Source organism: Excalfactoria chinensis, chromosome Z, assembly GCF_039878825.1.
Source record: "Excalfactoria chinensis isolate bCotChi1 chromosome Z, bCotChi1.hap2, whole genome shotgun sequence".
Taxonomy (NCBI): domain Eukaryota; kingdom Metazoa; phylum Chordata; class Aves; order Galliformes; family Phasianidae; genus Excalfactoria; species Excalfactoria chinensis.
The window spans coordinates 72,874,264-72,890,747 of NC_092857.1; the positions used below are offsets into that span (position 1 = coordinate 72,874,264).

Here is a 16,484-nt window from a genome sequence, read left to right on the forward strand (position 1 = left end):
GCCTGGGTTGCAAAGGACCGCAGCAATCATCTAGTTTCAACACCCCTGCTGGGTGCTGGGATGCCAACCACCATACCGGGCTGCCCACAGCCACATCCAGCCTGGCCTTGAATGCCTCCAGTGATGGGGCATCCACAACTTCCATTCCCCCTTGTCCTATCACTATCTACCCTCAGAAACAGCCCTTCCCCCTCCTGTTTGTGCGCTCCCTTCAAGTACTGAAAGGCCACAATGAGGTCTCCCCGCAGCCTTCTCTTCTCTAGGCTAAACAAGCCCAGATCCCTCAGCCTTTCCTCATAGGAGAGCTGCTCCAGCCCTCTGATCATCACAGTGGCTCTCCTCTGGACCAACCCCAACAGCTCCACATCCTTCCCAGGCCTGGACACAGTACTGCAAAGAGGACCTCACAAGAGCTGAGTAGGAGGGGACAATCACCTCCCTCTCCCTGCTGGCCACCCCTTTTTCAGTGCAGCCCAGAACACACGTGGATGTATCTTTTTTCATACTTAGATTCCCATCTATGTACATATATAGACCACACCTACACCCCCACCATCTGCTAGAACTCCATATTCCTCCCCATAGCACCCAACAGCCCCCAGGAGCCCCATATCACCCTAAGGCCCCCACAACCCTCTCTCTCTCTAGACACCACCGCTTCGAGCCCCATACCTGCCCATATCCTCCAATAGCTCCCCACAACCCCTACACACCCTCATAGCCCCCTAGAGCCCCTAGTCCTCCTATGGCCCACCACAGCCCCATATTCCCCCTAGAGTCCCCCTCAACTCCCTGTAGGCCTTTACAGCCCCTGCACAGCTCCCTACAGTCTTATATGACTACCTAGAGTCCCCCCACAGCCCCCTACTTTCCTATATCCCCCAGAGGCCCCCCCACATCCCTCTATGGCCCCTGAAGGAAAAACAAAACTAGAGCGGTGCACTTAGAAAGAGACCATTGAAAACAAATGCAAAATGCACACCTGCACAGGCTCACAGGGAAAACTCCAAGAGTAGCAATCTACACAGAGAGATGCTTTCCCCAGCTGCCCCCCCCAGCTCCATATCCCCCCTTTCCCCCCTCCCAGTTCCATATCCCCCCTCTGCCCCCACCCCCTCAGTCCCAAATCCCCCTCTGCCCTTCCCCCCAGCCCCATATCCCCCCTCTGCCCCTCCCTCCCAGTCCCATATTCCTTTCTGCCCCCCCCCCCAGTCCCATATCCCCCTCTGGTCCTCCCCACACAGCCCCATATCCCCCTCTGCCCATCCCCCCCAGTCCCATACCGCGTTCTCCCCCCCCCCAGCCCTCTCCCCGCACCAGTGCCGTTCTCCCCGCACTCCGGCGGAGCTGTCCTCAGCACTCGCTGCCGTGGTGCCGGTTTCCGTCCCGGTGCAGCTCGCACAGCCCCGGCTGCCGCGCCGGTCCCGTTCGGCCTCGGACCGGGCTGCGGGAGCCGCGCTCTGTGTGGAGCCGCCCCTCCAACGGCCGGGACGCAACGCTGGTTCCCGCGCACTGCGGCTCAGCCAATCGGAGCCGGCGGAGCTGCCGCTGCCCAATGGGAGGCCGGGGGAGGGGCGGACACCGGTCAGGAGCTGGGAGCCAGGAATGGCCGCGGGGGGAGGACAGAGGTGTGAGGGAGCAGCATCCAAACAGCAGGAAAAACAGCACTGAACAGCAGCACAAACCACAGACAGGAAGCTCGGGCTGATCGAGAGCAGCACCGGGATGCGAGAGATCGTTTGCTCCCATCCACAATGGCAGCACAGCTCCTGCTGCAGGAGTGCCTTAGGAATCCAACTCCATCCCCACAGAGCAGAGATCAAGCAGGTATGATCGTGGCGTTCCTGAGACCCCATGAGCATCAGCCCCTCCCCCTTGCGTAGTGAGTGGTGGGGGTGGGGGTGGGATGAAGGCTCATCGTCTTCCTCGCCTTCAACTTTCCACCCTGCGGGAGGGGCACCCCCCAACCTGCTTCCAGCTTGCCCTGCGGACATCTAATCACCACGCTGCTCTGGGGCTGTTCCACCCTGATCTTCATGGCCTTCATCCCCTTGTTTCCTCAGACTTAGTGTCTGCAGCTCCCCCTCTCTCTGCCCCCCCCCTTGCAGCAAGCACAACATTGGTTTTTTGAACTAGGCTTTACAGCACCTTTCTGGGCATGTGATACTTACTGCATAAGTGATTGCATCTGTCATGAGCAGCCTGTTTTCTGTCTTGTCATGGATAGTTACCTGGTCTATTAGGCAATGATGCACTTGATAAGTACAAAGGTGTTAATGTCTCAATATTCTGTTTCTACTCAGAATACTGACCAAAGGAATAAGTTTGATGTCAGCAGTGGAGAAGCTGTGGAAAAAGATGGCAAAGTCTTGGAGATGGTGTCTCAGTAAGTATGCTGGAAGGGGGGGGGGAATAAAGGATGCTTCTTTCTTGCAATTTGCCACCCTCACATCTGGTCATGTTACATAGGATGTTAGTTACACAGGATCACGGAATACCGGCATCTTCACCATCTTGCAGTTCTTAAAACAGAAGTTTCTTAGGCACTTTTTGCTCTGAGATAGAAATTCAGAGAAGAGTAACATTTATTTATTTGTTTGTTTGTGTGCTTACTTACTAAATGCATGAAATAAATTAGTTGTGTTTCGATTTAAAGCAGTGTTTTTAAATGCATCAATCCCCATGATGAATGCAAAGAATTAGCTAGTCCCTTGCAAACTAAAGCAAGCTTTCTCCAATAGTTTGAATGCTGATGTATCATCCTTTCCGTGAGTGGAAAGTATTGAGTGTTTAAGCAACAGGAATAAATGTTTGTTCTTAAAGCGTAGTTAAGCATTTGAGTGTGAGGAGAAAAAAAAACAACATTCCAGTGTGGGTGGTTTAATGTATATTTTAATTAATAAGTGTTTCCTGTATTCAGTGGAGAAATGGCAGATGTGGTGTGACAGGAGAAATGTCCTTTGCAGGAGAGTTAATAACAAAAACACCTTGTCTTTTTACTTAGTCCTTTTAAAGAAGGTGAAGGATGACTATACAAGGTTTGATCAGACATAGAAACACTTCAGCATTTAGTTCTGTTATTATTTTCCTTGCTGTATAACGTGGCTCTCGGTGTAAAGGCATAGAAGAAGGTGGCAGTTGTAGATACATCTTGTATTTGTACGCCAGTAAGATTAGTAAGTTATTGTTATATTCTTATAAAGTTCCCGATACCTTTCATAGCCTTTGTTAAATTAGGTTGTTCTGCCTCTAGAGCAGCTACGAATTTGAGAAGTGCCTTTGTGAGTCAGGAAAAGATCTGTAGCGTAGTATCCCATTTCCAGTGGGGAAAGAAAAGAACGGTGCAAGCATACATTTTTACTTCTCAAGCACTTCTACTGTCTCCATGGACTTAGCAGTGCATAGCTCTGCTTTATGGAAATGTATGTGATTTAGTGCTTAAAAAGGAAAACATATCTGCCTTAAGAGCCTTCCAATGTAAGATCCATAAGTACACAAGATGTATTCTGTATTTTTCCAGGTCTAATGACATGGCTGGTTCGCAAGAAGGCAGCAAAGAGAGTGTGCTGAAACCAGCACCTTTCAAAAGAGGCCGAGTGCAGAAACCCAAACCAACCTAGAAAGAACTGTTGCATGGAGAAAAGACCACGGACATGGAAAAGATCCTGAAGAGGAGAAGCAGAAGGATGTGCGTTACACCATGTGAATGAAAGCAGTGATTCGTGCCACAAAGATGTAAGCTTCTCAAGCAGCTGCATAGATGTATTTTTGCTGGGCAGCAGTAAGAAAGATTTACCACTTAATCTGCAAGCATGGTGTTTGTGTGTCTTATTCCTTCCAGTTAAACTGAACTGTCATAGAGTTTTCTGGTGCTTGTAATTAGATTCTGCTTTCTGTGCAGACAGAGATTATATTTCACTGATGTTTTTGTTGTTGGTGGTGGTGATACCAGATTTGAGAAGAGAAGTGATGAACAGAAAGGATAATGTTGAAAAAAAAACCATTTCAGATGGAATGTATGCAGAAAAATAACAAATTTTTATCTTTAAAGTATTCGGGGATTTTAGCTGATGAACAAAAAAAAAAGAACTTAATTTTTGAGGTGTTTTAATACGAGAATGATTAAAGTAAATATTTTTTCTTCCTTTCATTCCAAAAAAGAGATTGGCCAAAAATGTTTTTCTTACTAGAGTGGAACTTGTCTTCTTTTTAGGGAGTGGCTGATGCTCCCAAGAAAAGCCCACAGCAGCTAAAAGCTGTTGAAGATGAGAAAGGACCTTCAGATGTCTTGAAAGACGCTTCAGATCTCAGTACAGGGTAAGATTATTTTTTAAGTGGAGAGATGGAGTGGAGGATGCGCTCCAGGTTGGACGTGTCTGTGACAAGTTCTCCTTTTGGTAAAGAAAAAGGTTAATGAATAAGAACTTAAGAAATGCTGTAGATCTGTTTTGTAGTTTTAGAAATTATGAGCTAGATGAAGGATTTGGTTAAATGTTTACATTCCTCTCAAGGTTTGACTAGAAGTTGCAGCTGCTTTGAAACTGCTTCATTTTTCTTACATTTGCTGACCTGTCTTGAAGGTACAGGTTCTTGATGTTTGATGTGATCTGAGTCGATCTTTTTCATGACGTCCCTTCCTTTGCTTTCGTTCTAGCTACTGATGAAAATTAAATACAAGCATGTGAAATGTGATTGGAAGAATTCATCTTGTCCCATGCCATCAACTGCCTGTTTGGTTTTTTAGGGAGTCTGGTCCTGAGATCCAAGAAGACAAAACTGTTACTTCATCAGTTCGGTTACTGAGGAGTCGATTCCACAGACCAAAGCCAAATTTCAGAACAACAAGTAGGAAGGAAGAGATGGATATAAATGAAGGTGTATCGCAGGAGGATGCCAACAAGAAGGAAAGTTTGATGCAGAGTAGTCATGAGTCTTGCGTCCCTCCAGATGCAGATGTAAGGCTTTTTCTTTTTTTTTTTTGTCAGTTGGATTCCATCTTCTGAGTTTGTGAAACTGGTAGAAACACTTGATGATGTAAAGAAAAGATAGATTAATCTTTTTAGAAACAATATAATTTTGTGATTTTCTGTGTGGGAACTCTTGTACTTCCAGTTATTTCTGACCTGAGGTGAACTTCATGAAATGACGGTGAAGAAATAAAAGTACTGAAAACATCTACTGAAACCTACATTTCAAGGTGTTTAGTTAAAGAAAGACATACGAATTTTTCTTGGGAAGCCTGTGAAGTGATTAGGGAGCAACTAAAAGGAGATGGTCTTTTTGGACAGGAAGTGCTCTGAGGAGTGATTAGTACTGAGCTTTGTGGACATAAAGCTATCTCCTTTTTCAGTATGGTACCATGACTTGCTTTTCCTCATATTTGTTTTTCCTATTTTTCAGAAAGCAGAAAACTGTGAAGTCCTGCAGTCATTGGAATCCTTAGGAAAGGCAGAGTCAGTTGGCCCACAGGATGTTTCTGAAAGCTCAAGTTTTAAGTCCCCAGACAAACCTTCTGGATCAGAGTGTGGCAACATGGAGGCCTGTCCACCTGTAGATAACCTGAATGAGACCTCAAGTAGTATTGCTGGGTAAGGGTCTAGCTGCATTTATACCTCGACTAACAAGGAAGGCATTTTAAGAGGAAACTGTTCTGCTGATGGATTTCTAATTGACTAAGAATGTCTAATAAAAATTCTGAATGTTACTACTTGTAGATTTAACGCTAGTTGTATGAAAGCCCCAGTTACTGCTATTAGCATCACATGAATGAATGTTTACTTTAGACTGAGAGAACAGTTTGTGCTGTAAGGGATCTTAAAGACTATCTCATTTCAGCTGTCCTGCCATAGACAGGGATACCTCCCACTAGATCAGGATGTTCAGATCTGCTAACCAAACTAGCCTTGAACACCTGCCTCTAGGTATGGCACCCACAGCTCTGGGCAACCACCGCTCTTCCAGGCTCCTGTGAAGTCTTTCTCCGTGTTTATTATATGCCCACTTTAACTATTGAAATGACTCAATGAGGTTTCCCCCCCAGCCTTCTCTTTTGCAGGCCGAAGGAACTCAGTTCTCTGTCTTTCTGCACAGGGGAGACTTTTGTGGCTCTGATCATTCTTGTGGTACTTCTCTGCACTTTCAGTAATAGATCTACATGTTTCTTGTGCTGAGGACCCCACAGCTGGATGCAGTACTCTCCATGGGGTCTCCTGAAAGCTGAGTAGGTGGGGAGAAACACCTTCCCCACCCTGTTGGCTTCTTTTGGATGCAGACCAGAATATGACTGCCTCTGGGCTGCAAGTGCTTGTTGCCAGCTCGTATCCAGCTTTTCACCTCTTAAGCCCTTATCCACTGTGCTGCTCTCATTCAGGTCACCCTCCCAGTCTTTACAGGTGTTGGGCATTACCCCAGCCTTTATGCAGGATGCCGTGCTGCACTTTGTTGAGCTTCACGAGATGCACATGGGCTGACTTCTTGTGGGTTGTCTGAATGGCATCCCTTCCTTCTCTCATTTCAACTTCACCACTCAGTTTGATATCATCCATAGACTTGCGGAGGATACACGCAACACTGCTTTCTCATTACTGAAGCTTTTAAATGGTATTACTCTCAGTATGGACTCCTGAGAGATGCTGTTTGCTACTGCTTTGCATTTGGACATTGAGCTGTTAACTGCAATTCTTTAGATACATCTATTCAGCCACTTCCAAATCCATCTAGTAATCCGCTCATTACATCCGTATCTCTCCAATTTAGAAGCAAGAGTGCTGTGGGGGATCCCTCCCCACACTGTGTTCCTTGATTTATTTTGCCCAATGAAAAGGTAGTGACTATAGCATACTTCCCTGACACCGATTAGGTGCACCAAAACAAGTTATTAAATGTATTCTGAACAAGATTTTGCACATATATCTATAATCATATGTATTCTAAACAAACAGTGCGCTAGCCTCAAACTGATCAGTGTTCTGCTGGGGGGGTGTAAATTTGGGTAGGAAAGGTTATATGACCTGATGTGTTCATTGCAGGGTGGGGACTGAGGTGGGGTGGTGTCTTGTAAGTGGGGGTTCTTAGGTTGGCTAGGGGGAGCTCTGAACGCCGTCCTCTAGCATCCTGACTTCCATGATAAGTGGGGAGGGGGGTGAAGGAAGGAAATGAACTGTTACAAACAGTATGGGAGGAGCAATTGTTGAAAACTAAGATAAAGTTGTACCTCGGCATTTTCCATGTTGTATGTTTGCAGATATCCTTTCTCATTCATCAGAGGGGATGCAGTTTCTTTCTTACACATGTTCTTCGTGTACCCATTAGAATCCCTTGCCTGCATCAGCTTAACTTTCCTGATCCCATTCCTATGCTTCTGTTGGTATCCAAGTATCCCCAGGGTGTGTGTCTCTACTTCCACTGGCTGTGCATTCCCCCTTACATTTCAGTTGGACTGGGAGGTCCTGGCTCAGCCATGCTCATCTCCTGCCTTCTTTGCCCTCTGTCTTGAACATGGGAATCAAGAGCTCTTGTGCTCCAAGAAAGATGTCTCTAAATATTGCTGGCTCTCTTCTGCTTCTTTATCTATGACAGCTGTTTGCAGGAGAATCCCTTTCCCATTAAGAGCAGCATCTTTTCGTTTGAATACACAGCACAGGATTTCCCTTCTAAGCTGGATTTTGTATTTCATTTTTCAGCTCACGGAAAATATGATGTGGTTCTCGTTTCTGAAACGTTGTGCATGAGCATCACATATCTCAGTGGTCAGGATTTGAAAGTAAAATATCAGGAAAGCAAATGCAGTCTCTTAATTGAAGTACAGAGATAATACAGCAACCTTTCCTCTTGCGCCTCTGAGCTGGGGACGTTCTCAGAGTAGCAGTGGTTGGATTGAGACCTCTGAAGACTGACTTGTCCCCCAGCCAGGACCTTCCCTGGTTGGGTTTTCTCCCAAAACTGAAATATCACAGCTCTGCTGGACAAGCTGTGGATGATTTCTGGGTATGATAAGGCTCTAAGTACAAGCACAGCAGTTCCTGTAGCTGCTGTGACAGCATGGAAGTTTGAGCTGGACAGCGTTTCCCTGGAATGCTCGTTTCTTTTTTGCATTTTTCAGAGGATGCCTTGCTTGGTCATACCATTAAAAATATCTTTGCAAAGAACTGCCCACAATTGCTCAAATTAATAAGAAACACAGTGAGCTCCGTGTCCAAAAAGTCATAGGAAGCAGCAGTTTGCTGTGCTGCTGAGGAGGCTTTGGAAGCAGATATCTCTGTATGAATGTGTGCCACAGCATTGCTGTTCAGCTCTTCTGTTCAGCCTGATGTCAATCTGTGGCAGTAAAACTGCAATTTTAGAATTGTGCATGGATTTATTCCACCAGTGAGCACTGTACAAATCTGCCGAACTAACAGCAATTGAGAGAAGACAGTCCTGTAGGTTCAGCAACCACTGAATTACGATGTTTGGTGTTTTTCAGGTACAGTGTCTTGCATAAACAGATCACATTGTGTGCTACTAAACCCGTGTCTTTTTTGGACCTTGCACAGGTTACTCCCCATGCATAATTTCTCAGGTAGATCCCCACTTACGCATTAACATCACCTTCTGACCCAAACTGAGCGGGTCCTGAGAAAGCTTAGTCATTGCAGCACTAGAATCCGAGTGAGTTGTTTCAGACAGATTGTTAATGTTTCAGCAGGGATCCAGACGTGTCCCTTTAATTGCTGATTGCTTTCCACTGCCCTCCAGCTGTTCCCTTACCTGGTGCTCAGGACTGACATGTGGGTTTTTCCCCAGGGCTTTCTGGAGCTGAATGGATGATCAGTGAGCTCCCTGGCACACAAGGAACTGGAGGCAGCCCCTAGGGATGTTTAGAGGCCAGTTCAGCTCTGCATTTGCCTCCAGGCTGAGCTGCTGCTTGGTTCTGGGCTCCTTGCCCAGCTTTGGGTCAGGCACATGAGCAGCAGCACAGCTCAAGGCCTCTCTCTCCATGCTTTGGGAAGCACTGTCCTTTGGCACAGCTGCAGGTATGTGTTGTGCAGACCTTTCTGCTGCTCTGCAGCAGTGTGTGTGCAGCGGAAAACGTGGCAGCTTTGGCATGGAGCTGCCGCTCCTTCTGTTGGAATTGGTTTGTAGCTGCTGACCCAGGCGATCCCAGCAGCCTTTTCTGAAAATGTAAGGTTACGTCCTACAAAGTGCTGCACTGTTTTCTTTTCTCTTTGCTATAAGCTGATTTTGGGTGCTAAGCAGCCACTCAGAGCTATTAAGATGTAGGTGCGTACTAAGTAAGAGCTAGCAAATGGCTCAAGGACACCCAGCACACTTTGGTTTCCAGCAGGCATTTGGGTGTGCTCTGCTTAGGGATTTATTTCTAAGTTCTCCTCGACTCCTGCCTGCACCCTCCATGCAGTCAGATACCTGCGCTGCTCTGTCGGGAGTCAGAAAAGAGCTCTGTGAAAGGGATCAGCAGCGATGTGACAGCCCCAGCAATGAGCGATACCAAAGCTTCTTCAGCATTCTTTGCACAGACTGTAATTCAGATCCCAGTAGTTTCTGTGACTATTTATCCTCAAACGTTACGTCCTTAACTTGGCAGGAGAAATTAACTTAACCAACCAAAGCCATTTCTCAGCAGTACCTGGCAGTGTGGATCCCCAGCAGCACTTCATCCCTTCTGCAGGTCGGAACTATTTCTGGTATAATTAAATAATATTGGTCCATGATAGAAATATATTAGCTTTAGACAGTGTTAATACTGTACACAAGAGTATGAGGATTGATAGTCCCTGTAATCTCTTATCTAAACATAGAAGGGCTGCATATGCTGTTTATAAAGCGCTGAAATCAATCATTGCAATGACAGACAGGTAATTGGGAAGCAAGCTCCTACTTATGCAGACATGAGGGGATAACAGCCTTCAGCATTTTTATTTTGTTTACAAATGTTATTATCTGTCTCTTCTTTCAAACTTCACAATCTAAAGTGAACCACTTACAACCCGTCTGTGAGCACTGCATGGGTAGCGCGGCTCTCAGAAGGGCCACAACTTGGCACTGGCCCTGTGCTCAGAGCACAGGAGGGCACAGTGCAGTGCAGTTAGAAGGGTGCAGGAGTGCAGGAGCAGCACCGAGTTGGTTCCCCCCTTTTGGGGGAGGGTGGCTCAGGTAACCAATGAAAACCAGCTGTGTCTGCGTGGCTTTTGGAGTAGGATCAGATTTGAATTAACGCTGGTTAAGTCCTTTGAATCGTTAAGGCTTAAAACAGGTGTATGAGCGTGGAGCTCCATAATTTCTTTGATGAACGCCTTGCAGAGGGGGGTCACAGAGCATTTAAGCACCACACTGGTTCAGCCAGTTGAGGATAGTCAGAAGGATTCAGTAATTAGAAGAGTTTGTTACTAAAGGATTCTCCATGTGTTAAACATGATCAGAATGTTCCTAACCACGAGATGAATTAAACCTACCTACACTGGTCTGTGAATTAGCAGTTTTCACTCTGATTTTCAGATAAGTTATATTAGTTTTAGATGCTTCATTGTGCCAGGAAGACTAGTAAATGCATGATAATAGAAGTTGACTTGTGTCTCATTAAAACACTGAGAGGAGAATATACCACTTTCATACAGTAACTCACTGTAACCCACAGCTTCCATTCAGTTTGCTGGAATTTATTCTCTTTTAGAATGACACCAATAATGATCTTATTTGGTGTTTGTTACTTCATCAGATGAATGAAAGTTGTTTCCACTGCTCAGAAAAGCAGAGTTTCACTCTGTTAGAAATCCAGAGTTGGCAACAGTCCCACTTCTCTACATAAGGATGCGAGTCCTTTCGGCTCCTCACTATGGCAGATCCCATCTGTGCTTTCCTACTTGAAGAACAGCAGTTGTTTCCCTTGGGAAGGCTTTGGGATTTTGTCTGTGTGTGGTTTTTCGTGGCCTCCCCCCCGTCCCTCCTCACCCCCCCCGGCTTGTGTGGCTTTGCAAGGAGTTTGTGTGGGCAGATCTGAGCATCCGTGCAGCTCCATGAGGTGTGAAACGCAAACTGCTGTTGGCCTCGTCCCATTTCATCTGCTCGCTGTGTTTTTGGGCAGAAAGGACTGGTTGTGTGTATTAATGCTGGGGGTTGTGACCACAGCTTTTTGCATGCAGGGTGAGCTGACAGCTAGCTGGGTAGCAGTGGAAAAGCAACAGAAGAAATGTGGGATGTTTCTTACATCCTGTGATAGTAAAGCATCTTCTTTTCACAGAGCGTGCACTGTGTCTTTGCTGCTGCACATTGCATTTATTCTCTGATGACTCATAGCAGGAGCAAATCCTTTACTTTCTTCCTCAACGTGGTAGTATTTTATAAGGTACAAACAAAAAAACTCACGTATGTTTGCAAATCATTTGAAGGGTGTTTGAATAAGTTACAAGTTTTTAAGCTGCTGCGCATTTGTTTCAGGGTTTCTGTGTGGATAAACCAAGGCTTTGGGAAAAGGCCGATCCCTCTGCTCCCAGGAGATGCTGTCCTCTTCCTTTCCTTTCCTTTCCTTTCCTTTCCTTTCCTTTCCTTTCCTTTCCTTTCCTTTCCTTTCCTTTCCTTTCCTTTCCTTTCCTTTCCTTTCCTTTCCTTTCCTTTCCTTTCCTTTCCTTTCCTTTCCTTTCCTTTCCCTTTTCCCTTTTCCCTTTTCCCTTTTCCCTTTTCCCTTTTCCCTTTTCCCTTTTCCCTTTTCCCTTTTCCCTTTTCCCTTTTCCCTTTTCCCTTTTCCCTTTTCCCTTTTCCCTTTTCCCTTTTCCCTTTTCCCTTTTCCCTTTTCCCTTTTCCCTTTTCCCTTTTCCCTTTTCCCTTTTCCCTTTTCCCTTTTCCCTTTTCCCTTTTCCCTTGTCTCCCTCTCCCTCTCCCTCTCCTCTCCTCTCCTCTCCTCTCCACGTTGTAATGACCGCCTGTAACCCTGGCAATAAACATGCTGACGAAAAACTGTTTTTGTTGGGAATATTTGCATCTTGTTTATCACAACAGAGTCGCAGTGTTGATGCATGGCTCTGGATGCTGCTCAGTGAATGACCTTTCCCAGACATAGCTGTGAGCAGCACGATTCTTGATTAAACCACAGCATTCAGGTCTGTGACAACATTTTGACAGTACTTCAGTTCTAATCCAGCGTAACCTTTTTGCCACATTATGGGGCTGCCTTTCTCTTGCTGTGGTGCCAGCTCAGCCTTTTCTGTCCAGGGAAATGAGGACACTGAGGAGTAGTTTCACTAGAATGGCTACTTGGGATGTGAAAACCAGACAAAATGAACATCAAAACATCCCTTCCCTTTGAGTCCTGATTTAGGACAGCACTTGGCTGGGAGAGCTGGGAGGGGACTTCAGTGCCTGTGTGCGTTCAGGTTGGCAGCAGGACATCCCTCTGCTCAGTGAGGGCTGTGGCATTCCATGTTTGTCAAGGACCTAAGCACCTCCCCCAGGTAACCCATCTATATAGAGGCACTCTTGTGCTTTGGGAAGAGGATTTTACACTTCTTAAATTACTGATCATTTGATCACTGTGTCGGTTTAATCTCTCAGTTACTCCATTTGTTTGGTGATGAAAGCCTGTAAATGCATAGCCATCAGAAACGTTAATAGTTGTCACAGCTGAAAACATGCAATCTCAAGCCAAGTAGAGTCTTTCTTAAAAACATACTTTATACATACGATGCACTTGCATAAATTTTAGCTCTCGTGTACAAAATCACACCTGAGAACTGCTGCAATTAGATGCCAACATGACGAGAGAGCAACAGGACGCTCTTGGGAGTGAGTTATGGAGCAGTAATTCATGAGAAGGTGCTGCAAGAGAAAAGCAGAAGGCAGAGAGCTGTTAAATGCAGCAGGTGTGAATTGCTGTGCTATAACTCACAGGCTTGGGTGTCTTATTGGAATTATAAAATAGCCCTATGCAAATATTTTTAAAGGATGCAAGGACAAATAATCAGATGTAACTGGGGCTACACCTCACCAGAGGGTCCCAGAGTCTTAAAGGGCAGCAAGGTATTGCATCAGAAAAGCAAAGGAAAAAGTGTGGGTTATTTTACTCCTACTTTGAGTTACTGAATTTGACTGTATTTAAAATGTTTACTTCCAGTTCGTCTGCTTTTTCAGTTGCCCACTGCATTTGCCTGTTGTGAACTCTGCAGAACTCCCCTGTTATTTTCCTCCTGGAGTTTCTATTCTGTGCAAAGGCATCCAGAGTCCCTAGAAACATGGGATTTTGATTCTTCTTCTTCTAGTAGCTTTCTCACAGGGATTAATCCCTTCTATAAATGACTGGAGCAGATGTACAGTATTGCCATTTTTAGAGGTGCGCTCTGGTTTTGAGTACCTACTTCAAATGCTGTGAATTGTCACTCCTATCCAAAGCAGAGCTCGCAAAAGGCTGCAGGTTTCTGTAGCCTCTGTCAATAAGTTCCTCCTTTTCCCATTAAAATATTAAATCTGCCAGTTAATGATGAGTCGATGGTTATCATTACATATACAACCCAAAAATCAAAGCCATTCCCTCATCCAGCACTTCCTTATTGTTATTAAAGCACTCCTACTTGAAACTCTCTATTCAGGAATCCAGGTGATTGAAGAGCACTGCAGAAATGAATTAAAAATACCATCCGTTTTTCCACTTATCAAAATTAAATCCATGCTTATGGGTGCAGATATACCCAAGGCACTCACATTGCAACTCCAGTTTTCATTCCTTTCTCCTAAGCTCGTATTTTGTTCAAGCAGGATTTCCAGTCATGCAAAGCCTTTTAAAAATTCAAAATTCAAGGCAATTAAGAACAATGTGCTGGTTTCTTCATTTCCACGTGGCCACTGCTGGTTGAAAATGCTCTCCTGCATATCTGTGCTTGTGTCACTGCTATAAATTACTGTGTCACTGGCATTGGCTTAACACATTGTGACTGATCTAATTGGACACGACGTGTTACAATAGCTGCACGCCAGCCCGGATGCTCCAATAGGCATTTTCAGGTGATGGCAGCCTTAGATGTTCCTTCCACTCATAGCAGCATATTAAAAGCCCATCTTTGTTCCACTTCAAAGCTGACTCCAGCTCCACAGCAACCACTGTGACACGGTGCTGGGTTCCGGAGCGCTGAGCCCTCAGGAGTGAGACCCAAGACTGCCTGCCCCATCTGTATCCAGGGCCTATGAACAGCATGGCCAGCAAGTTTGGGCTTATCCAGCTGGGCAGTTGTGTGGAGATCAAGCGCAGCAGTGGGAGCCCACATCAGGCCGTAGTGACAAAGCTCCATGAAAGCACCTCCAGTATCACTGTGGAATGGCTTGAGAAGGGAATCAGAAAGGCCAAACAGGTGGATCTCCAGGTCATCTTTGACCTCAACCCTCAACTAGCCCCAAGGAGCAGATCGACAAGCAATGCCGAGACCTCGCTGCCAGCCAGAAGGAAGTGGAGCCCAGTGAGTGAAAGGCGGCCACAGCCCATCAATGTGGAGGAGTGTTGGGACAGCGGGAGCCCTGTGGTTGCCCAGCCTCAGTCCACAACCAGGTGGGCATCACCATGCATGTGGCAGATGGAAAGGCTGCCGAAACAGCAGGAATACCCTCAGCTGGATGTGCAGGAGAAGCCAGTTCAGAAGGACAGCACGTCACTCCGTGCCAGGACTGACATAGTGGCCATGATCCAGGAGTGCCGCAACCACCTGAATGGTAAAACGCCGTGGACCTCCATGCCATGTCAGCCGCGCCGCATCAGTGTGTGCATCCGCAAGCGGCCCCTGAACCAGCGGGAGGTCGAGCTCAATGACACTGATGTGGTTACAGTGTCCTGCCAGGGCATGGTGACTGTGCATGAAGCCAAGCAGAAGTTGGATCTCACACAGTATCTGAACAACCAGGTCTTCCGCTTTGACCATGCCTTTGATGGCCATGCTGCCAATGAGTTGGTGTACAGGCACACCGCCCAGCCCCTTGTGGATATCATCTTCCAGGGGGGCATGGCCACCTGCTTTGCCTATGGCCAGACGGGCAGCGGCAAGACACACACCATGTGGGGAAGCATCACTAGCAAAGGAATCTATGTCCTGGTCGCTGAGGATGTCTTCCGCAGGCTGCAGTACCCTAATTACCAGAAACTGGAGCTTGGGGTCTACGGGGCCTTCTTTGAGATTTATAGAGGCAAAGTGTTTGACCTGCTGAACGGGAAGAAGCAGCTGAGGGTGCTAGAAGATGGTCAGAAGCAGACCCACGTGGTAGGGCTGTGTGAAGAAGAGGTCACCAGCGTGGAAGATGCCGTCAGGCTGATTGAAACAGGCAGCAACTGCCGCATGGCAGGCCAGACTTCAGCCAACACTCAGTCCTCCCGGAGCCATGCCATCTTCCAGATCATACTCAAGAGGAGAGGACAGCTGTATGCCAAATTTTCCCTAATTGATCTGGCTGGGAATGAAAGAGGAGCTGATGTCACAACTGCAGACAAGCGAACGAGGCTGGAGGGGGCTGACATTAATAAAAGCCTCTTGGCACTCAAGGAATGTATCAGGGCATTGGGGCTTAACAAAGCCCACACCCCATTCAGGGCTAGCAAGCTCACCCAAGTCCTGAGGGACTCTCTTATAGGAGAAAACTCATACACCTGCATGATTGCCACTGTCTCTCCAGGAATAAGATCCTGTGAGCACACCCTTAACACCCTGCGGTATGCCAACCGTGTGAAGGAGCTGGTTGTGGATTTAAATTCCCTCAAACAGCCTTTCCAGGTTGTGTCCAGCTTACCACAACAGCAGCAGTTTGGGGTGCAGGCAGACAGGGGAGCGTTACCCAAGGCACTTACTCTGAATGGCAAGGGGGACAACCTGAAAAAGAGAAAAGAGATAAATGAGGAAACAGTTACGGAGAAGCATCAGAGATCTCTGCGATGGTTGAAAGAACTCTTACAGGTTGCTGAAAGAACAGTCAGGAATGTGGATATATATGCTGCACAGTTTGAGTCATTCCTGGATCAAGAAATTGGCATCCTGACTGAGATTCGAGAAAAGGTCAGATTATCCCAAAGGAGGATACAGGACAAGGAGGAACAGGACAGGAACCAGAGCTGCACTAAGAGGTCCCGTGCAATGTAAGCTGTGCCAGAACCCCAGCTTCTGAGGCTGGTGGGTGCAGAGAGCTGTTCGCTGCCACTGCTTCATCTGCCCATCAATTGTAGTGCTTATGAAACATTAAATGGCATCTGCCTGAACATTCTGGTTGAGTTTTTATTCCTTGAAAATAGTAGTTGAAACCTGTAGGAGAATAGCCCTGTTGTTTTTTGCCAGGTGTTTTTCATTGCAGCAAGTTAAACTCTGCAGTTGTGAGGATCTGACCTGTAGGAAAAGCTAAGAATTTACAGAGAATATATCTCACGTCATGTGGGCAGGTTTCCCCTCTCGCGCCTGTAAAATTATATGCATATATACACACACACACACAGATATTCGTCAGTACCTGCCTAGATGTGGCCCCTCAAGGGT

The 16,484-nt window shown here is 46.4% G+C and overlaps 1 pseudogene; it reads left to right on the forward strand.

The window, feature by feature from the left end:
* Positions 1-14,174: 14,174 nt before the first annotated feature.
* Positions 14,175-16,152, forward strand: LOC140264405 (kinesin-like protein KIF2A pseudogene; annotated as a pseudogene).
* Positions 16,153-16,484: the final 332 nt, after the last annotated feature.